The 22773-nt window shown below is 50.8% G+C and overlaps 1 pseudogene across 3 annotated transcripts in view; it reads right to left on the reverse strand.

The window, feature by feature from the left end:
- PPP5D1 (PPP5 tetratricopeptide repeat domain containing 1) overlaps nucleotides 1-22773 on the reverse strand; it is a 125227-nt pseudogene that overhangs the window by 33998 nt on the left and 68456 nt on the right. Inside the window, exons 1-4 of one of the 3 annotated variants that reach the window (XR_010153904.1) lie at nucleotides 18952-19044; nucleotides 16315-16462; nucleotides 15075-15196; nucleotides 8080-9375 (exon numbers count right to left, since the gene is read on the reverse strand). The product of XR_010153904.1 is annotated as a PPP5 tetratricopeptide repeat domain containing 1, transcript variant X2 (transcript). Of the gene's footprint in view, nucleotides 1-8079; nucleotides 9376-15074; nucleotides 15197-16314; nucleotides 16463-18951; nucleotides 19045-22773 lie in introns of those variants that run through there. The other 2 variants (XR_010153903.1, XR_010153905.1) reach the window with 2 other exon arrangements.

The raw sequence follows: 22773 nt of genomic DNA on the forward strand, positions 1-22773 counted from the left end.
TTGTGTGTGTGTGTGTGTGTGTGTGTGTTTTGGCGATGGAGTCTTGCACTGTCGCCAGGCTGTAGTGCAGTGGCGCGATCTCAGCTCACTGCAACCTCCGCCTCCCAGGTTCAAGGATTCTCCTGCCTCAGCCTCCTGAGTAGCTGGGACTACAGGCATGCACCACCACGCCCAGCTAATTTTTTTATTTTTAGTAGAGATGGAGTTTCACCATGTTGGCCAGGATGGTCTCCATCTCTTGACCTCGTGATCCACCCGCCTTGGCCTTCCAAAGTGCTGGGATTACAGGTGTGAGCCACTGCGCCCAGCCACTTCCCTTTTTTTTAATCTATAAATTTGTTCTGACCAGGAGGCATCCCTGGAGTCTCTCTGAATCTGCTGTGATTCTGGGGGCTGCCCAATTCACAAATCGTTCATTGTTCAATTAAACTTTAAATTTAATTCAGCTGAAGTTTTAAACAATGGCGGCTGGCTTCTAACAGGGAGGCGGTGAATCCTGCCATGTCTCTTAAGGGCTACACCTGGAACTTGTATCACATCATTTGTGCTGAATTCTATTGGTCCAACCAAGTCGTAAGGCTAGCCCAGATTCAAGCTGAGGAGAAAGAGATCCCATCTCTTGATGGGAAAGGTAGTGGACTCATAGGGCAGGAGAACTGATAACAATCGTCTTGGATACCATGCCCCACAGTGTGCCCTGTGGCAACAGCTGGCAGAGAAAAGACCTGAAGAGTCTAAATCTGTGTTTCTCTGGAATGGACACAACCATCTCTGCCCCTGGGACGCCACGAGAGCGTCAGCCAAGGGCTCAGCTATGAGATGGGCACTTTTGTAATCCAGAGATGGCAGCAACAATATTCATTATTTTTAACTCAAGGAGGATTAAATTCAGTTCCCAAATTCATGGTTATGGTTTCAGACAACAGGATTTTCTTTTTTATTTTATTTTATTTTATTTTTTGAGGTGGAGTCTCACTCTGTCACCCAGGCTGGAGGGCAGTGGTGTGATCTTGGCTTACTGCAACCTCTGCCTCTCGGGTTCAAGCAATTCTCCTGACTCAGCCTCCTAAGTAGCTGGGATTACAGGCACGTGCCACCACGCCCAACTAATTTTTCTATTTTTAGTAGAGACAGGGTTTCGCCATGTTGGTCAGGCTGATCTCAAACTCCTGACCTCAAGTGATCCACCCGCCTTGGCCTCCCAAAGTGCTGGGATTACAAGCATGAGCCACCGCACCCAGCCCAGACAGCAGGATTTTTGAGGAAATCGCCCCAGAAAACTGGAGTCTTGACTCCAAATTAGCCTTTACCTTCCCAGGGAGAGGACGAGTGGGGACATTCTTGCTTCTAAAGTGGGGAGCTGGGGGATGGGGCAGGGGCATACAAGAGATGGGGACAGGGCTTGGTGTGGGAGGGATATTTGCAGTGCTGTTGCCTGGGCTCACCCCACCCCCAGCCCCTGCTGTCACTTACAACCTTCGGCTGGTTAATTACCTGTTGGGGCCTTCATTTATGTACCTGAAAATAGGGATCTCGTTCTCTTAGCATCGTCAAGAAGATGGAAGCCTTGTTCCCTCTTAGAGAAGGGCTCCCAGCGAGGCCTGCATGACCCTCAGCAAGTCTAATAAACTTTATTAATCAGCGCTGGTCACCGCCAGCCCACCTCGCACCTGACTGTGACCGCCTCGTGGGAGAGGGGAGGTGTAGAGACCACTGCGAGCCTCAGGACGGTGCACTCTCCCAGGCCGGCGCCTCAGGCGCCTAGAGATCTGTTCCACTCACTCCCGTTGTTCTCTTGGCCCTTGCTCCCCCACACCCCACTTTCCCCCTGCCTGGGGCTTGTAGGGTGGGGGAGGGAGGCAACAATTGACAGTCGCCCAGGTACAGACTCCAGAGTCACACGAATGGGGTTTGAGTCAAGTCAGACTGCCTGTGTTCAGATTCCAGTGCTATACGACCCTGAGCAAGGCATGTACCATCCCTAAGCCTCAGTTTCCCCCACCTGTAAAATGTGCACAGTAAGAGCACCTAAATTTGTGTTAAAGCCATCTCAGCACTTCAAACAGTGCCTGTAATATAGTAAGAGCTATAAAAATAATAGTTATTGTTGTAATGAATACTGAATCCCAGCTCCCCACTGCAGAGCCAAATCAAGCTGGGTAAACTTTTTTTCTTTTTTTTTTTTTGAGACAGTCTCACTCTATCGCCCAGGCTGGAGTGCAGTGGCGTGATCTTGGCTCACTGCAAGCTCCGCCTCCTGGGTTCACGCCATTCTCCTGCCTCAGCGTCCCGAGTAGCTGGGACTACAGGCGCCCGCCAACACGCCCGGCTAATTTTTTGTATTTTTAGTAGAGACGGGTTTTCACCGTGTTAGCCAGGATGGTCTCGATCTCCTGACCTCGTGATCCACCCACCTCGGCCTCCCAAAGTGCGGGAATTACAGGTGTGAGCCACCTCACCCAGCCAAGTATCTTTTTATCTTTTAGTAGATAATCTTTTGTATCTTTTGTATCTTTAGTAGACAATTTTTATATATTTTGTATCTTTAGTAGATACAAAAGATATCTCTTGTATCTTTAGTACCTAATCCTTTAGTAGAACCCCGGGTTCACCATATTGGCCAGGCTGGGCTCCAACTCCTGAGGAGTCATCTGCCCACCTTCGGCCTCCCAACGTGCTGGGATTACAGATGTGAGCCACAGCGCCCGGCCACAATGTACATATTCTTCTGTATCTTTTCTTACTTTATGTCATGAAAACCTCTATAAGTCAGTGGTTCCCAATCTGGCTGCACTTTTGGAATCACTTAGGGGAAGATTTGCAAAATACTGATGCCCTGGCTCCGCTCCCAGGGACTCTGATTCCGCTGTTTTGGGGTGTGGCCTGAAGATTGGGATCTTTAAGCACTCCCAAGTGATTCTAACATACAAGCCAGGCTGAGGACCACTAGGCCAAGCCACCGGGCCAGGGCGTTCGGAGCCGGCGCTTTAGCCAGCGGTCCTGCAGCGCCCCCTGGTGGGGAACACGAGCGCGTCGCCTGTTGTCTGTGGAACTCGCCTTCCTCCCTCCTAGCCGCGTGTCTCGGGCGCTCCTCTCCCTGCTTGAACCGCCGGAGGGGCTTGAGCATTCAGCCCCTGGGGATGGTGTTGTAGGGACCAGCGCGACATCGGGTCTAACCCGCCCGAGGGACAAGGGAGTGGCAATCAGAGGGGCCGACAGACCGGGGTTCGAGCTCTTCCCCACCTCTGAGCCTCAGTTTCCTCATCTGAGAAATGGGATGAAAATTTGACTTCATGTTGCTCCCCAGTGTCAGCCCCGGGAGGGGGCCTGCCCGACTTCCACCAGGGGGCCAGAACCTGAACAAGAGTGGGGACAGTTAGGTGAGGAAGTGGGATGTATCCAAACGTAAATGTTTTCTATTTATTTATATATGTATTTAGAAACGGAGTCTGCCTCTGTCGCCCAGGCTGGAGTGCAGTGGCCTGATCTCATCTCACTGCAAGCTCCGCCTCCCAGGCTCAAGCCATCCTCTCACCTCAGCCTCCTGCCCAACTGGAACTACAGGCGCGCGCCAACACGCAAGCTAATTTTTGTATTATTAGTAGAGACGGGGTTTCACCATGTTGGGCAGGCTGGTCTCGAACTCTTGACCTCAAGTGATCTGCCTGCCTCGGCCTCCCAAAGTGCTGGGATTATAGGCATGAGCTGCCCACCTGGCCATGTTTTCCATTTAAAATCCTCGTTTTAGTTTGCAATTCTCTCCCACCCATTCTTTGGTTTTATGTTTTCCTTTCTTCACATTGGTTTCATTTTTGTGTTTGTTTTTACTCATTTTGCATTTATTTGGTTTTGGCTACATGAGAAGCTGGTGACCCTGTATTTGGGAAGTTCCCAATATGTAAGGATTATACTGAAGGTGACACCCAAAATTTGGGAGCATGCTGAGGATGGGTCCTTGCAGAGACTGAGGGCAGGGGTTGTTGGGTTCAAGGTGTGGCCGTGGGCTCCTGTCAGCTAGTGTCAGTCACACTAATAGGCACACACCTACACACGCAGACTTACACAGGTGCCAACACACTCACAAAACACACAATCATGCTCACACTCCTAGTCACATTCTAACACACACATCCAGATACACCGACATGTTCACACACATTTGCACATCCAGCATACCCAGATTCACACACCTTTGCACACACATATGCCACACCCACTGAAACCCTCTCACATGTCCACACACACCATCACCCCGACCCTGACACTCACACACACACACACACACACACACACACTGACACGTCCCCTCCGCTAGTCCACCCCTAATCCTGGCCACACAAATGCCCATTCTTTCTCCCCAGGATGGGGCCAAATGGTGTTTTCTTGGTCATCCTTGGCCGACCTGGCGGTCTGTCCCAGGCAGCCGGACTTACTGGAATCTCTGGGCTGTGGTGTGCACAGGAGAACTCCAGATGGGGCCCCCAGTGAGGAAGGCCTGAATGAGGTGGGGCATCTGGCTGGAGACCATCCTTTCCTCCCTTAGACCACAAGAGGGCGAGGCCCTCCCTCTCCTCCGAGCCAGGGGCTTCGCCCTGGTATTCCCCCACCCATGGCCCCACCCCTTATCCAGGCGCCTCCTTACCCCCCTCTCAGCCCTAGGTCTCCCATCCCCAGTCTTCCCCCATCCCACCCATTTCACTCATGGCAACACAAATTTGCCCCTGTTCCTCCCCCTGCCTGGAACCTGCCATGGCTCCCCAGTGCCCTCAAGACAACACCCAGCCCTTCACCATGTGCTCCAGATCTGGAAAGAAAGCTCTGGCCAACCCTTCTCCCTGGTTTCATCCAGTCTAAAGCACGTGGACTGGGTCGGGTGTCCCCTTGGGGTTGTCAGTTCTCTCTCTCCCACTGGACTTTGAGTCCCAAGAGGGCAGGTCCAGTATTGTCATGGTCACTGCTGGGTCTCCAGTATGGAGAAGGGGCTCGAGAAGGTTTATTAAACAAAAGAAAGGGCCGTGCGCCGTGGCTCACACCTATAATCCCAGCACTCTGTGAGGCCGAGGCTGGTGGATTACCTGAGGTCAGGAGTTTGAGACCACCCTGGCCAACATGGTGAAACCCTGTCTCTACTAAAAATACAAAAATGAGCCGGGTGTGGTGGCACAGGCCTGTAGTCCCAACTACTCGGGAGGCTGAGGCAGGAGAATCGCTTGAACCCAGGAGGTGGAGACTGCAGTGAGCCAATATCGTGCCATTGCACTCCAGCCTGGCTGGTGACAGAGCGAGACTCCGTCTTACCAAAAAAAAAAGAATGAATTCACGTAACTGTTTAAAGGGTGGACGTATTTTCCTTTTCCCAGAGCTGTGGCTCCTCATGCCCACTAGAGGGCAGAAAAAATCTAGAATTCAATGCATCTACCATGTGTCCTCCCTCCACCACCAAAACGTGCCCCCTCCGCCCCCACCTAAGGAGAAAGGAATAACAATAACAATGTGAATAACTGCTAATATCAGCCCTACTGCTTGTCAGACCCCTGCTAAGTGCTCCACACACCTGATTTCTAAAGCAACTGCTAGATGAGACCCAGCCAAGGTAGAGGAGGAGGAAAGCAAGGATCAGGGAGGGAGTTTAATTTTCCCAAGTCGCACAGCATCCAAACTGCAGATAAACTTCCAGCTCAAGCCTCTGTGACTTCACAGCTCTTTGTCCTGTTTGTGGCAAAGTTTCTCAAAAGAGAGAGTAGTGACTGGGTGTTAGACTCCTTGATGAGGATGGAGGGGGGCAGCTCATGCAAAGGGGGCCTCTAGCCAGGCAGCCCTCCCCACTGCCACTGCCCGGGGAGCCTGCACACTTTAAGGCAGATTCTTCATAGCCTTAGGGGCTAACCTCTGAAAGTGTCACAGCAGCCCAGGGATGCGGGTTCTATTATTTTATCCCTGTGATACAGATTAGGAAACTGAAGCTCAGGAAAATTGAGGGACCTGTCCTGGGTCGCGAGACATGGAGGTGGCAGAACTGAGATTTACCCTGCAAGGGGCCTTAGCCAGGGCAGGACACAGAGACTTCAAATGCTAGGAGGAGGAAATGGAACTCCTTCCCCAGAAGAGGGAAAAGTAACTACAGGGTGAGGGTCTGGGAGAAGAGAACAAAGACCTATTTTCTGATGAGGAAAGGGCAGGCTTTTGCAGGTCTGTATCCCAGGTTCAGAGGAGCCCAGGGAACCTCAAGGTCTTGGAAATTCTTATTTTGAAAAGACCCTGAGGTCAGGTGCCAGTGGCTCGCGCCTGTAATCCCAGCACTTTGGGAGGCCAAGGCAGGTGGACTGCCTAAGATCAGGAGTTTGAGACCAGCCTGGCCAACACGGCAAAACCCTATCCCTACTAAAAATACAAAAATTAGCTGGGCATGGTGGTGCACACCTGTAGTTCCAACTACTTGGGAGGCTGAGGCAGGAGAATCGCTTGAACCCGGGAGGTGGAGGTTGCAGTGAGCTGAGATCGTGCCACTGCACTCCAGCCTGGGGTGAAAGACACAGCAAGACTCTGTCTCAAAAAAAAAAAAAAACAAAAAAACAAAAAACAAAAGAAAACAAAAAACAAAACTGAAGGGTGCAGACTGAGGAAGAGGGAAGTAACAGTCAAATTGTGCATTTATTAGAAAAAACAATCTAGGTCCCTTTGGGGAGGCTGGAAAAAATGTCCAGGTAATAGTAAGTGAAGCAAAAAAAAGAAAAAAAATTGGTAGAAATATGTACATAGAATGAGTCCATTTTGGTTAAATAAATAAATTCATAAAGCTAACATTTATTGCCTCCTAAGACAGGCCAGGGATTGTCTGAATATTTTACAAGGGCTTTTGTCACTAATCCCATAACTCTGAACGAGTCCCATTTTACAGGCACAGAGGTTGCACAGAGCCCAGGAATGGCAAAGTGAGGTGGCAAACCAAGGTCTTCTGAGCCCAGAGCCCAGGCTCTCAACCCCTGTGCCCCGTGCAGACCACCCTGAACTTGCTCAATGTACCAGCCATCATTTTTTCATAGCACCCCCAAATAAATACCTAACTGTTCAATTCCTCATCAGGTGAGGTCTAAACAACCCAAGTATTTATGTCCTAAGAACTTAGTAGCCATGGCCGGGTGCAGTGGCTTGGCCTGTAATCCCAGCTCTTTGGGAGGAAAGGCAGGCGGATCACTTCAGGTCAGGAGTTTGAGACCAGCCTGGCCAACATGGTGAAACCTGGGTGTGATGGCGGGCGCCTGTAATCCCAGCTACTCAGGAGGCTGAGGCAGGAGAATTGTTTGAACCTGGGAGGCAGAGGTTGCAGTGAGCCAAGACTGCGCCACTGCACTCTAGCCTGGGTGACAGAGCAAGACTCCATCTCAAAAATAATAATAATAATACACTTTTTTCAATTTATGTGATGAAAATATTTGATATGATGAGGAGACAGTTTTCAAAAACACTTTTGGTAGCACCAAAACAAAGTTTGAAGTCCTCTATCCTGGGGCCTTGCGGTTTCTTTTCTTTCTTTTTTTTTTTTGAGATGAAGTCTCACCCTGTCGCCCAGGCTGGAGTGCAATGGCACAATCTCGGCTCACTGCAAACTCTGCCTCCCGGGTTCAAGCAATTCTCCTGCCCTAGCCTCCCTAGTAGCTGGGATTACAGAAGCACGCCACCAAGCCCAGCTAATTTTTTGTGTGTCTTTAGTAGAGATGGGGTTTCATCATGTTGGCCAGGCTGGTCTTGAACTCCTGACCTCGTGATCTGCCCGCCTCGGCCTCCCAAAGTGCTGGGATTACAGGTGTGAGCCACCGCGCCCGGCTGGGCCTTGCATTTTCTATAAATGTTCTTACTTAGTTTAAAGCGAGACGGGAGCGCAGGACCCAGTCCTGGGAGGAGATGAAGTCTCAGAGGGAACTGGCAGGCAAAGCTTATAAAGACCACAGTGATTAAGCCAAGGTCAAGGAAAGGGTTGGGGAGGGCGGGGCAGGCTCCACCTTTTGAGCAGGGCAGCGGGGAACTCCCCCAGCCATCTCTGCGCCCCACAGGGATACTCACACATTAACATGCGTGTGTACAATGAGACTGTCTGCCATACAAATGGCATCGTATTCTACGCGCTGAGGACTGCTGTAACAAACTATCACAGAATGGGTGGCTTCAATGACAGAAATTAACTTTTTCACAATTCTGGAGGCCAGAAGTCCAAAATCAAGGTGTTGGCTAGGTTGGTGTCTCCTGAGGCCTCTCTCCTTGGCTGTGCAGACGGCCGTCTTCTCCCTGTATCCTCACGTGGTCTTCCCTCTGCATGGGGCTGTGTCCTGATCCCCTTTTCTCATAAAAACACCAGTCAGGTTGGATTAAGGGCCCACCCATGGGACCTCATTTTACTTTTTTGTTTGTTTGTTTTTGAACCAAAGTTTCGCTCTTGTTGCCCAGGCTGGAGTGCAATGGCATGATCTCGGCTCACTGCAACCTCCTCCTCCCTAGTTCAAACAATTCTCCTGCCTCAGCCTCCCAAGGAGCTGGGATCACAGGCATGCGCCGCCGCGCCAGGCAAATTTTGTATTTTTAGTAGAGATAGGGTTTCACCATGTTGGGCAGGCTGATCTCGAACTCCTGACCTCAGGTATCTGCCCGCCTTGGCTTCCCAAAGTGCTGGGATTACAGCTGTGAGCCATCATCGCACCCAGCCTCATTTTACCTTAATTACCCCTTTAAAGACCCCCATCTCCAAATACAGTCACATTCAGAGGTGCTGGGAGTTAAGACTTCAACATATGAATTTGGGGATGGCGATAGCATAGTATACGGTAACTCTATGTTAAACTTCCAGAGGAACTGTGGCCACAGGTAAACTCTTTAACAGAAACTTGCCTGTGTTTTCTTTGTACTCATTCTGCCTTCTGGAGAATTCCTAGGAACCAGGACAAAGGTAGTTGGGCACAGTGGCACATGACTGTAGTCAAACCTACTCAAGAGGCTGAGATGAAGAATGCCTCGAGCCCTGTAGTTTGAGTCCAGCCTGGGCTACACAGCAAGACCCCCATCTCTAAAAAAACAAAGACAAAGACAACCTACAAATTGTTCTCAAATGTAAAGACATGGAGGCTGGGCATGGTGGCTCAAGCCTGTAATCCCCAGGCCAAGGTGGGAGGATTGCTTGAGGCTAAGAGTTTGAAATCAGCCTGGGCAACATAGGGAGACCCATCTCTATAAAAATAAAAAAATTAGCCAGGTGTGGTGGTGCATGCCTTCGGTCACAGCTACTTGGGATGCTGAGGTGGGAGGATCACGTGGGCCCAGGAGGTTGAGGCTGCAGTGAGCTGTGATCGCACCACTGCACTCCAGCCTGGGTGATAGAGCAAGACCCTGTCTCAAAAAAAAAAAAAAAAAAAAAAAAAAGACATGATAGAAAGATTTAACAATTACTTGACTTGATTTACTATGAAATATTTAATGATGTGTTAGTTAATTGTGATTTTGCCAGTTTCTTCTGTATTTTGAAACCGATACTTTTTTTCTGGCTCAAAAATTTTTGGAAGGTGCTTAAGAAATAACTGTTCCTCCCCACTGGGCCTGTGGAGAACTGTAGACAAAGTACTAAAGTAACTCAGCACAAATGTGCAAAGTCTGTAAATTTGGGTCTTTGATTTTCATAGCTATGAAGAGCTCAGCATGACTCTTGGTGGTTAAGAGGCAAATTTTGCTATATTTCCTCTTCCTGCTGCAGCTGTACTACTAATAAAATCATTCTGAACAGCTTTCCTGAAATGTAAAAATAAGCCAAGATGTCTATTTTGTGGATTTTTTAAAATTATATGTATAAGCACAGGAAAAAACAAATCTGGTAGGACCTGCATCAAAAGGTTAGCAGGGTTCCTCTCTGGGCTGGGGGCTTAAGGGAGGGGTGTCTGCTTCAGCCATATATTGCTGTTCACAACCCGCTAGAGTTTAGCGGCTTCAAACAATGACTTACTAGGATTCAGAGGGTTGACTGCGTGGTTCTGCTGCTGGTCTCTCCCTCGGTCATTTGTGTGGCTAATGTCAGCTGGTAATAGGCTGATCCTCCCCTACACAGCCTCTCTGCATTCACCTGGCCTTTCACTATTTTGTAACCCAGCTTTAGCTTCCTTGCAAGATGGCAGCTGGCATGCAAGTAAGAGTGGGAGTCTCCCGGCCTCTTAAGGCCTAGGCTTGAAATTGACACATCACTCTGCTACATTCTATTGGTCAAAACAAGTCACGAGGCCTGCCCAGAATGGAGGGGAGGGGAAGTAGACCCCCCTGGTGATGGGAGGAGTGATGCGTGTGTACAGGGAAGGGAGGAATTGTTAGTAGCCATCTTTGAAGGCTGCTGACCTCCGTGTCTTTCTTTCTGTGTTTAATAGTATGCCTAGAATAATAATACCACCTAGAATATTATATAGTAATTCCTAGAATATGATAGAAAAATAATATCAGACATGTATTATTTTTATGATGATAGATATTTTTTAAATAAGGTAATAAATTGTGGGAAACTTGTTGGTTGGACCAAGAATCTACAGAAATAAGTGAAACCTGGCTGGACGCGGTGGCTCATGTCTGTAATCCCAGCACTTTGAGAGGCTGAGGTGGGCAGATCACTTGAGATCAGGGGTTCAGGACCAGCCTTGGCCAACATGGTGAAAACCGTCTCTACTAAAAATACAAAAATTAGCCAGGCATGGTGGCAGGCAATTGTAATTCCAGCTACTTGGGACGCAGAGGTGGGAGAATCGCTTAAACCCGGGAGGCGGAGGTTGCAGTGAGCCGAGATCGCGCCAGTCACTGCACTCCAGCCTGGACGATGGAGCGAGACTCTGTCCCTGTCCCGCCCCCTCCAAAAAAAGACACAGCAAAAGAAAAGACACAGAGAAGAAGAGAAGGCCAGAGACTGGAGCCAAGAGACATCAAGAGCCCCCAGAAGCTGGAGGAGGCAAGAAAGGATTCTCCCATAGAACCTTCAGAGCCAACAAGGCCCTGCTGGCGTCTTTGTTTTGAACATCTGGCCTCCGGAACTGTGAGAAAATAAGCGTCTGTTATTTTTAGCCACCAAGTTTGTGAGAATTTATGACAGCAGCTCTAGAAAATGAACACAGACATAGACAGAGAGAGGGAGACTGATCTGAATGTAGATGGAGATGTGGATATAGTTGCAGATAGAGGATAAGCTACCAATAAGGATATAGCAGCCCCTATGGTGTATGTATAGATTAGGATAGAGCTGTGGGTGTAGACATGGATATAGACATAAACATCAATGTAGACATAGATATTACTGTGGATATAGACATAGAAGGAGATAAAATAGACCTTGAAGGGCCAGGCACGGTGGCTCACGCCTGTAATCCCAGCACTTTGGGAGGCTGAGGTGGGCGGATCACCTGAAGTTAGGAGTTCGAGACCAGCCTGGCCAACATGGTGAAACCCCATCTCTACTAAAAATACAAAAATTAGCCAGACGTGGTGGCCCACGCCTGTAGTCCCAGCTACTCGGGAGGCTGAGGCAAGAGAATCGCTTGAACCCGGGAGACGGGGGTTGCAGTGAGCCAAGATCGCACCACTGCACTCCAGCCTAGGCAACAGAGCAAGACTCCATCTCAAAAACAACAAACAAACCAAAAAAGCAGACCTTGAGGAAAGCTTGAGGAAGGAATGGGGTCACCTGGGCTAACTATGGGCCATTGCCAACAGGAGGTCACAGCAGATGTCACGGAGACAGCCTCCTACAAACGCTCCACAGCTAAGCTCTTCAGGTTTTCTGGAAAATCCCAAATATCAGAAATTGCTTTCTTGGTTGGGCACAGTGGCTAATGCCTGTAATCCCAACACCTTGGGAGGCCAAGACAGGAAGATTGCTTGAGGCCAGGAGTTCAAGACCAGCCTGGGTAACATAGCAAGACCCTGTCTCTTAAAAAAAACAAAAAAACAAAAAACTTTCTCTCACTCCTCCAGCCATCCTGCTCTTTTCTAGTTTCTGGATAATCAATTTGACCCCCAAAATGTGAAAACACAACTCATTGTTTTCAGTCAAAAGTTGTATTTTTCTTTTCTTTTTGAGACAGAGTCTTGCTCTGTTGCCCAGACTGGAGTGCAATGGCGTGACTATGGCTCACTGTAGCCTTGACCTCCTGGCCTGTAGTGATCCTCCCGTGTTAGTCTGCCAAGGAGCTGGGATTACAGGTGTGAGCCAGGGCACCCAGACTTCAGTATGAAGTTTTCTCTCCCTTCTCTTACCTTTCTCATATAAATCCTGTTTTGCTTTTGAACGTTGACAACAGTCCTATGACCATCTCCCTCCCCTTTGCATGCCAGTGTCCAAAACAAAATCAGATCCAATGAATAAATATTTAAAAGTTTGTTGTCATTAAAAAAAAGTGGGGACAGGGCACAATCCAGGAAACCTCAACCCAGGTAGTAAGAAGCTCAGAGGCATGTTGTTACAGGATGGTTGAGAAAGCAAAAATCAGGAAGTGGTTTAACCTTTACAGTGACTGTCTATACAGTGGAGGTTTCCAGATTGCACGGGACTGGTTAAAAGCAATCCTCTTATATCATTTGGGGAAGGCAACTTAAGTTTCGTTTATGATTATCAGAGGCATTTGTAAGAAATAACCTAAGCTGGCTGGGTGCGGTGGCTCACCCCTGTAATCCCAGCACTTTGGGAGACTGAGGCAGACAGATCACTTGAGGTCAGAAGTTTGAGACCAGCCTGAGCAACATGGTGAAACCCTGTCTCTACTAAAAAAAAAAAAATACAAAATACAAAAATTAGCAGGGCGTGGTGGTGCGTGCCTGTAATCCCAGCTACTTGGCAGGCTGAAGCACAAGAATTGTTTGAACCCGGGAGATGGAGGCTGCAGTGAGCAGAGATCATGCCACTATACTCCAGCCTGGGTCACAGAGCAAGATTCCATGAAAGAAAGAAAGAGAGAAAGAAAGAAAGAGAGAAAGGAAAGGAGAAAGGAAAGAAAGGGAGAGAGATAGCCGGGCGTGGTGGCTCACGCCTGTAATCCCAGCGCTTTGGGAGGCCAAGGTGGGCGGATCACGAGGTCAGGAGATTGAGACCATCCTGGCTAACATGGTGAAACCCCGTCTCTACTAAATATACAAAAAATCAGGTGGCGGGCGTCTGTAGTTCCAGCTACTCGGGAGGCTGAGGCAGGAGAATGGCGTGAACCCAGGAGGCGGAACTTGCAGTGAGCCGAGATCGCACCACTGAACTCCAGCCTGGGCGACAGAGCCAGACTCCAACTCAGGAAAAAAAAAAAAAAAAAACAAGGGAGAGAGATTGAGAGAGAGAGAGAGAGAGATCTAAGTTGAGTTTCGCTTACATTCAAAAGCCAGAGTACCTTAGGTTTTGCTTATGTGGCCTGATTTTGTCTTCTTGGGGAATTCTCAGTCCGGATCCACCCCCCTAGTTTTGTGTGTGTGTGTGTGAAACAGGGTCTCGCTCGGTTGCCCAGGCTGGAGTGAATGGCACGATCGCAGCTCACTGTAGCCTTAACCTCCCGTGCTCAGGTGATCCTGTTGCCTCAGCCTCGCAAGTAGCTGGGACCACAGGCATGCACCACTTTGTGCAGCTAATTTTTTTTTTTTTTTTTTTTACTTTTGTAGAGATGGAGTCTTGCCATGTTGCCCAGGCTGGTGTCAAACTCCTGGGCTCACGGATCCTCCCAATTTGGCCTCCCAAAGTGTTGAGATTACAGGTGTGAGCCACTGCGCCTGGCTCCCCCCATTTTATTTTAACAACTTTCCCCTTTTGACATAGCAAGCTGAGGGGGTAATGAAATCGTATAGCATTACTTTCTGGGAGTGCTACTGGCTGGGACAGATGGGTGTATAGTCATTTTTGATAGCTGCATAGTCATCTTAGACATACGTGGTAGAGTCCTTAGGTTCTCCAAGTTGTCTAATGCAGATGGGTGTCATTGGTTGCATCAGTGGCTGTTGAGAGGCATTGGAAACCCTTAAGAGGATGCAACTCCCAGGGAGGTTAATATCATGACTAGGAGGAGAATAATATAGCCAAGGGTTGGAAAATTCGCCAGAGGAGAGATTCCCAGGAGCCAAGATGTAACCAACTAAATAAATAAATGGAAAAAGTATCACCTATCTGATAAGATTTAAATCTGTTCTTTAAAATCCTCTGAAGTGTGGGCAAAAATTCTTGATATATTAACACAGAAATGACAGCTTCATTCATTATACCTCCTTTTTGGGCAGTTAGAGTAGCTCAGACTCATACATTTTGTGAAATTATTGAAGCAAGGCTAGAAACCTCGGTTTGTAAGCCTTGGAGGAAATTAACAGTGTCATTGAAGTTTTTTTCTAAAGTTTTAGAGCATTTATAATAGCCCCTTCCTTCCTTCCTTCTTTTTCTTTTTCTGTTTCTGTTTTTGTTTTTTGATATGGAGTCTTGCTCTCTTGCCCAGGCTGGAGTGCAGGAGTGCAGTGGCATGATCTTGGACAACTGCAACCTCCCCTTCCTGGGTTCAAGCAATTCTCCTGCCTCAGCTTCCCAAGTACCTAGAACTACAGGTGTGCACCACCACACCCAGCTAATTTTAGTATTTTTAGTAGAGACGAAGTTTCACCATGTTGGCCAGGCTGGCATTGAACTCCTTACCTCAAGTGATCCACACACCTCGGCCTCCCAAAGTGCTGGGATTACAGGTGTCAGCCACTGTGCCTGGCCCATAATAGCCTTTTCTAAATCAGAGACACCAATACAAGGAATTGGAGCTCTGTCCACCAAAGGAAGTCAGTGTCATGTGTAGTGAGAGGGTTGGTGCTTCTTGGATTTCTCTAACAGGGTGCTATCTTCTGAACAAGTGAGCCAAGGTTGGTGGCTTTATTTGTAGAGATAGTTTATTATATCTGAATATTGGGAGGGATTACTGCCAATCCATAATGACCACGACTCCTGTTTGGTGTTGGCTGTTGTGGCTGCCCTTCTCCTGTCATTTTGCTCAGTGCCCACGGCTGGCAGTGCTGTGATGCCATCCCAGGGTTCCCGGGTGCCCGGTACCTGACAGGTGCATTACCTGGTAGGCGCATTTCTGGTGCAGTTTCTTCTGGTCCTTGTACCACTGCATGAGCCCCTTCATGAAGGTGATTGTCACTTTGTCGTCCTCAAGCTTGGGTCCGCTGTACTCACCCTCGATGGCTGGCGTGTGAACAGGGGAGACACGAGAGTCAGCGACCACGGCCACTGTAAGGGGGAAGGGGGTCTCGCTCCCAGGGATGAGGTGGACCTGGCTCTGGACACACAGATTGAGAGAGGGACGGAGCGAGTGAAGAGTCCCCTCTCTGGTCAGGTCTGGTCCAGAGGCCTCTTCCTGACCTCCTTCTCTTCCTTCACCCGCCCCGCTTTACCCTATTCAGTTTTATGGCACTTAGCACGATTCATTTCGTGACTTGTTCATCATCTTATCTGCCTCCTAGAATATCAGCTCCATGTGGACAGGAAGGGTTTTGTTCGTAGCTGTACCCCCAGTGCCTAGGACAGTGCCTGGCACATAGGAGATGCTCAATAATCATCTGTGGGATGAATGGCTGGACCTTCTCAGCACCTAGAGGTGAACCAGACACAGCCTGTGGGGCGGGGCTACTGCCGGGAGGGAGGGAGGGAGGAGAGGATGATAGAGTGGCCAAGAAGCCAGCATGGAGAAGGGCCCGGGCAGGGGTGATGCTGGTGGGTAGGGAAGGTGTATTAGTCCATTTTCACACTGCTGTTAAAGACATACCCGAGACTGGGTAATTCATAAAGAATAAGAGGTTTAATGGACTCACAGTTCCATGTGGCTGGGGAGGCCTCACAATCATGGCGGAAGATGAAAGGCACGTCTCATGTGCCGACAGGCAGGAGAGAATGAGAACCAAGTGAAAGGGGAAACCCCTTATAAAACCATCAGATCTCGTGAGACTTACTACCACGAGAACAGTATGGGGGAAACTGCCTCCACGATTCAATTATCTCCCACCAGGTCTCTCCCACAACATGTAGGAATTATGGGAGTTACAATTCAAGATGAGATTTGGGTGGGGACACAGCCAAGCCATATCAGGGGGGTGTTGCAGCTCCTGACCTCGCCCATTGGGAATCATGAGACGGAGCTTTGGGCTGCGGATGGAGCGCCCTGGAACGCAGGCAGAGGAGCGACAGACAGCAGCCTGGGGGCAGAACAAGGGGCTACCCTTGAGCCCACCCCCACCCCCAGGGAATGGAGAAGGCCCGTGTGGAATGTTCTGGGCTGGAGCGTGGAGCATCCAGGCCTGACTCACTCATGCTCTCGATGTCCAGCGAGTCCACCACGGAGCGCTTGTGCTCGTCGCCCGCGATGGCCCGCTCAAAGGCCTTCTGCTTCACGATCTTGTTGCACTCCTGGTATTTCATTTTGGCATCCTTGTCGTGGGGCTTCACCTTGACCACCTGGGTGGGAGGGAAGGGGCGTGCACACTGAGGCCGAGGTGGGGGCACAGCGGCTGTCCCCAGGCTGCCCAGCCCTGGATTCCATGAACGCGGAAGTCAGGCCGCCCGGGTACTGGTGCTGATGGTGCAACCTTGGACATGTTTAACCTCCAAGTCTTGGTTTCTGCACCCCAAAACTGTCCATAGCTAAGCTGCTCACACTGGCGCACTTCATCAACCTTAGCTGTAACTACATTAAAACCAAACACCTTGCCCGTCTGAGGACCATGGGCTCAGCTCCTGGTCCCCCGTGGGAACCAGTGCAGGCAGCGACAACTCCAGGCTTCCCAGCCTTGGACTCCAGGACTTACGCCAGCTGCCCCTCAAATTCTCAGGCCTTTGGCTTCGGACTGAGAATTACACCGTTGGCTTCCCCAGTTCTGAGGCCTTCGGACTTGTTCTGAGCCACGCTCCCTGCATCCCAGGGTCTCCAGCCTGCACACAGCCTCAGGACTTCTCCGCCTCCATAATTGAATGAGCCAATTGCCCAATAAACCCCTTCTCCTATCTCTCTCTACACATATCCTGTTGATTCTGTCTCTTTGGAGAACTCTGATTAATATGCTTCCTCTATGAAACAAACAGGGCCGTTCCTAGCCATCTCCCAGCCCCTAGGGAGATGAAACCCATGGCATACCTGGCCACCGCAGGGCTCAATTAAGATGAGCTGTAATTATTATTATTATTATTATTACTTTGAGATGGAGTCTCACTCTGTCACTCGGGCTGGAGTGTAGTGGCGCAATCTTAGCTCACTGCAACCTCCATATTCTGGGTTCAAGCAATCCTCCTTCCTCAGCCTCCTGAATGGCTGGGATTACAGGCGCCTGACACCACCCCCAGCTAATTTTTGTATTTTTAGTAGAGATGGGGTTTTCATCATGTTGGCCAGGCTGATCTGGAACTCCTGACCTCCTGCCCACCTCAGCCTCCCAAAGTGCTGGGATTATAGGCATGCGCCGCCGCACCTGGCCAAGGTGAGTTGTCATTATTCTTTTTATTGTTATTCCCACAGCCCTGGAGCCTGGGGCTCTGTGCCTTCTACTGCCTGCCAGACAGCGAGGGGCCTGGGCCAGCAGGGCCGTTCTCCTCCGTGCCAGCTCAGTGCCAGGCCCCTCTGGCTGCCTGCCCAGCCCCAGGACTCCTGAGAGCCTGGATCCGGGGTCCTGGGGGGTAAGGGGCCCCTCCCAAAGGCTGCTGTTGCCCAGAACTCTGACGCAGCCTCAGCAGCAACCCTCAAGCAGGCTGCTCCCATCCCAGGGAAGTCCACCTTCCACCCCATCACCCAGCTGAGACTGAGCCTCATCCTGGACTCCTCCCAACCCCTCAGCCCCCACAGCCCGGCAGTCACTTCACTTCTTCTGCCAAGTCGGCCTCCTGAACATCTCTCAGATCCAGCCATTCCCTTCTCACCCTCCAGCCCCACCCAGCCCTGACCTGGCCTCTCCTGCCCACGTTCCTGGCTCAGCCTCCACCTGGCCTCACAGCCTCTTGTCCTGCCCTTCCAGAGGGGTGTTCCTAAGGCACAAACCTGACCCTGTCCTTTCCCTACTCGGAACCTCCCAGGGCTCCCCAGAGCCTCCCGCAGAAAGCCCTGGCTCTCCCCACGGCCGTGCGTGATCTGCTCCCTGCAGCTTCATCATAACCCCCACGCACACACACTGCAGCCCCACTCACCGCCTCCATGCCAGGCTCCGCTAACCTCTGGAATTTTGCCACCAGGTTCTTTCTGCCTGAAGGCCAAAACCATCAACCCCCTAGGGAGACCCCCAGGCATGCGTCCAGAGACCCAGCATCCCCCATCCCTCGTCCACTATCTCACCCCACTGTGAGAGCTGAAAGGTTGTTTCTGCCCATTGAGGGACAGAGCCCACCCCAGGAGGCCCACTAGATTCTCAGGCCCACCAGGGCCCATGAGTGGCAGGACCCACACTGGGGGACTGGGAGCTGTGACCCTCTAGGCTAACGGGGAACTACGGGAGCTCTGCCTGGGGACACAGGGCCCCAGGCCTGGGCCAGGTCAAGAGATGAGTGGCTGGCAGCTCCCAGCAGATCACCAGGCTGGGGACGAACCCTGAGGGTGAGAGAGACTCCTCTCCCAAACTAGGAGTGGGCTAGGGTCCTGGACTTTGCCCCAACATCCCCCTCCCACGCCCTGCACGCCTTCAGTCCACCCCATTCCACGCCTTCAGCCCACCCCTTCTGCAGCCTCCCCGTCGGGTCCAGCCTCAGCCTCACCCATCCCATTCATCCACATGACATCGCAAACTTGACCCTCCCCATCCCTTATTCCAAAATTTTCTGTAGTTCCCCAGTGCCCCGGGAACAAGTCGGGTTCCTATGAAGCCCTGTATCCCGCAGTCCCACCTTCTCCCCAGTGTTAAGCTCTACTCAGGTGGGGTTCCTCTGCCTCCCCCTACCGGGCCGTAACCCCCCCGGGAAGGTAGGACCTGGGCTGTTTCAGTCTCCATCTAGGCAGGATCAGACCCTGGTGAATGCATGTGGAGGGAAGAAAGGGAAAGAAAGGGAGGAAGGGACAGAATAAGAAGGGGAGGGAGGGTGGTGCCCTTTGAAATCAAAACCTCTGGTTTCATCTTTCTTCCCTGAACTGGCTCCCCATGCCCACCAGAGGGCGCTCTGACCCAGCAAATTCCTCATACAGCAACAGCCCGTTCTACACACAAAAGGGAATTATGAAAATAAGGATTGACACCAATAATCGATACTTAAAGCCCTACTGTGACCAGTACCTATGCTAAATTATCCACGTGCCTAAATCAACACAGCAATTCTGAGAATATCTTATAAATGAGGAAAGTGAGGCTCAGAGAGGTCATTTAACTTTCCCAGTGTCACACAGCACATAAGCTGCAGAGAAGCTTCCAGCTCTGGCCTTGGTAACCCCACAACCTTCCGTTCCTTGGTCATACCCTGACGTGACCAAACCACAATGCCCTCTGTGCCTGGCCCTGCCACCTCCTCCCCAACGCCCATCCCGAGGCTCAGCCACACCCTTCCACCCCCAGCTCCTTAGACATCCTGTTCCCCATTTAGTCACTGGAATCTTAGCCCATTGGCTGCCTCGAAAGCACTTCTTCCCTTTCCCTACCCCCACCTCCCACAAATGGTCACCTCCTCCCTTCAGCTCAATGTCACCTCCTCTGAGTAAGCCTGTCCGGATCCAGGGTTAGCTCCAGCTCTTCCGACTCACCTCCCCTAAGAATCCAGGCTTTCCCTGCGCTCCAGGAGGCAGGGCTTCAGTCATCATCGTGTCCCCAGAGCCCTGCACAGGCACTACAGAAAGACTGAATGAATGAGTGGATGAATGAAGTCTACGGGGTTAAATAAATGAACACTCAATGAGTGACACCCTCTCCCTCTCCCCCAGCCAGAAATTGAGACATTCTCCAACAAACACCCACAGCCAAGAAGAGAAGATCCCCGACCCGCTAGCCAAGAGTGCACGCTTCAGGCTCCCAGGACCCCCAAAATTCATCCTGCTGAGGATGTCGGGGGATGCTGCCAGGACTCTGTTCGAAGCCAAGGCCCTAGGGCTCCTGGAGAGGGTCCCATACTCCCTTCAGTCCCTCCCCAGTCCAGGTACAGTGAGTCTCACTAATGCCATCATGCCTTTAGGGCAGAGTCTCCTGCTTTCCAGCCCAGGGTCCACTTCCCTCTCCTGAATGATTCACCTCCATTTCTCTCCAGAGAACCCCCCTCCCCACTCTCCTTCCAGGTGACTCCTACAGGGCTCACCCAATCCCCTGCCCACCCAAGCCTGGCCAGTCAGTACACTTCCTCCCTCCCTGGTCACTGTGATTGGGGCAGGGGCAAGCACATGATCCAGTTCATCCAATAGAAGTCAGCCCTGGGTCCAGGGCTAAATTAATGAATGAAGGAGCCCTAGAACCAGCCATGCCTGAAGCCAATGCAACGCTGGACTTTTTTTTTTTTTTTTTTTTTTTTTTTTTTGAGACAGAGTCTTGCTCCATTGCCCAGGCTGGAGTGCTGTGGCGCGATCTCAGCTCACTGCAAGCTCCGCCTCCCGGGTTCACGCCATTCTCCTGCCTCAGCCTCCCGAGTAGCTGGGACTACAGGCGCCTGCCACCATGCCTGGCTAATTTTTTGTATTTTTTTTTTTTTTTCAGTAGAGACGGGGTTTCACCGTGTTGGCCAGGATGGTCTCAATCTCCTGACCTCGTGATCCGCCTACCTCGGCCTCCCAAAGTCCTGGGATTACAGGCGTGAGCCACCACGCCCAGCCAACCCTGGTCTTTATAGTAATATGAGCCAATGAATTCCTTTTTCACTAACCTGCTTAAACATGGCTAACTTGGGTGTCTGTACTTGGGACCTAAACAGTCCTGTGTATCCCACTCCTCAAAGCATTCTCTGAGCCCCCAAGGGAAGCAGGGTGGGGGGTGGCTTCTCAGTGTCCTGCCAGTCAGTACATCTGGCTCCAAATGCTGGATCAGGAGTTAGGGGGAGGGGGAAAGGGTCTTCTGGAGTTTTTAGACCTGGCACCATCATTTGCCGTATTCCTAAGTCTTTTCACCTTGTTCCTGGGGCTCTGGGGCTCTTGTCAACAGGGAACGAGATGACAGCTGCCTGGTAGAGATGGTATCACCATCCCTGGAGCAGATCTGTCTGGCAGGCATACTCTCAATCCCTGCATTTGCAGGACAGACCCAAGCTTGCACAGAGGTCAGACCAGCAGCTTAGTCATGGGGTGGGCTGAAGATATGAAACAGCTGATTTTTCTCTCCCTTATGTTGTCCAGGTGGAAGAAGGGATGAATGAATGAACCCTGGGGCTCATCCTAGGGCCTGGGGCTTGGCTCACCATGACAGTGTTCCCAGACACGGGGTGCAGCCCAGGAAAGAACTGAGGCCACCCTGGGGGTGCTGGTGGGACAGTTAGCAAGACATGAAAGGGACCTCCTGGGTGTCATGACATGATAATTTGCAGGTGTCCCAGGGGTTCTTCCTGAAGCCCAAAGATCCCCACCTCCCTCCACCAGCAAGTCCTCACCTGAGCACCCCGCCTACTTCCCACTGCACAGCAGGCCCCAGCAGGGTCATGGTAGCAGTGGCTGCCCAGAGGTCGTGGTTTTTCATTTTTTGTTCTGTTGCCCAGGCTGGAGTGCAGTGGCGCGATCTCGGCTCACTGCAACCTCTGCCTCCCGGGTTCAAATGATTCTCCTGCCTCAGTCTCCTGAGTAGCTGGGATCACAGGTGCACACCACCAAGTCTAGCTAATTTTTCTATTTTCTTTTCTTTTCTTTTTTTAATTTTTGTATTTTCAGTAGAGACAGGGTTTCACCATGTTGGCCAGGCTGGTCTCAAACTCCTGACCTCAAGTGATCCACCTGCCTCGGCCTCCCAAAGTGCTGGGATTATAGGCATGAGTCACCGCGCTCAGCCAGTTGTGATTTTTTACTTTATTTTATTTATTTATTTATTTATTTATTTATTTATTTATTTATTTATTTTTGAGACAGAATTTCGCTTTTGTCATCCAAGCTGGAGTGCAATGGCATGATCTCGGCTCGTTGCAACCTCCACCTCCCAGGTTCAAGTGATGTTCCTGCCTCAGCCTCCTGCGTAGCTGGGATTACAGGCTCCCACCACCACACCCAGCTAATTTTGTATTTTTAGTAGAGATGGGGTTTCATCCTGTTGGTCAGACTGGTCTCGAACTCCTGAGCTTGGATCTGCCTGCCTTGGCCTCCCAAAGTGCTGGGATTACAGGCAGGAGCCACCGTGCCCGGCTGGTGGTAGTTTTTTTACCTGGATAGAATCTGTGCCCCTGCATCAGGCCCAGCCCACCGCACAACCTTCACTCAGTCTCTGTTTCACCTGGCCCACACTGGGTCCTAAACATCAAACTTACCCTAGCTCTGGAGCCTGATGCCCCAGAGGGAGGCCCAGTCCCACTGACTAAGCCTGGCTCTCTGTGTGAGGCCTGTCTCCCAGAGTCACGAAAGACCCCAGTAAACAAACAACATGCATAGTCTCGTTTTCAGTGGGCTTCTTAGAACAAAAAATGCTCTGTCCCTGCAACAGCCTGAAAACGGTTGTCATGGAAACAGCAGTAGCCAATGGAGGAGGGAGAGACAGGCCCCTCCCAGAGCCCAGGCCTCTGCGGTGGGTGATGGGGCACAGAAGAACCATCAAGATTAAGGGGCAACGGGGAGGGGGGTGTCCCCATGTGGCTGGAGCGGGAGGAGTTTCCTCATCTGGTAGCTCTGAGAGGGAGCCGCTGCTCTCAAA

The sequence above is a fragment of the Pan troglodytes genome, chromosome 20 (genome assembly GCF_028858775.2).
Source record: "Pan troglodytes isolate AG18354 chromosome 20, NHGRI_mPanTro3-v2.0_pri, whole genome shotgun sequence".
Lineage (NCBI taxonomy): Eukaryota > Metazoa > Chordata > Mammalia > Primates > Hominidae > Pan > Pan troglodytes.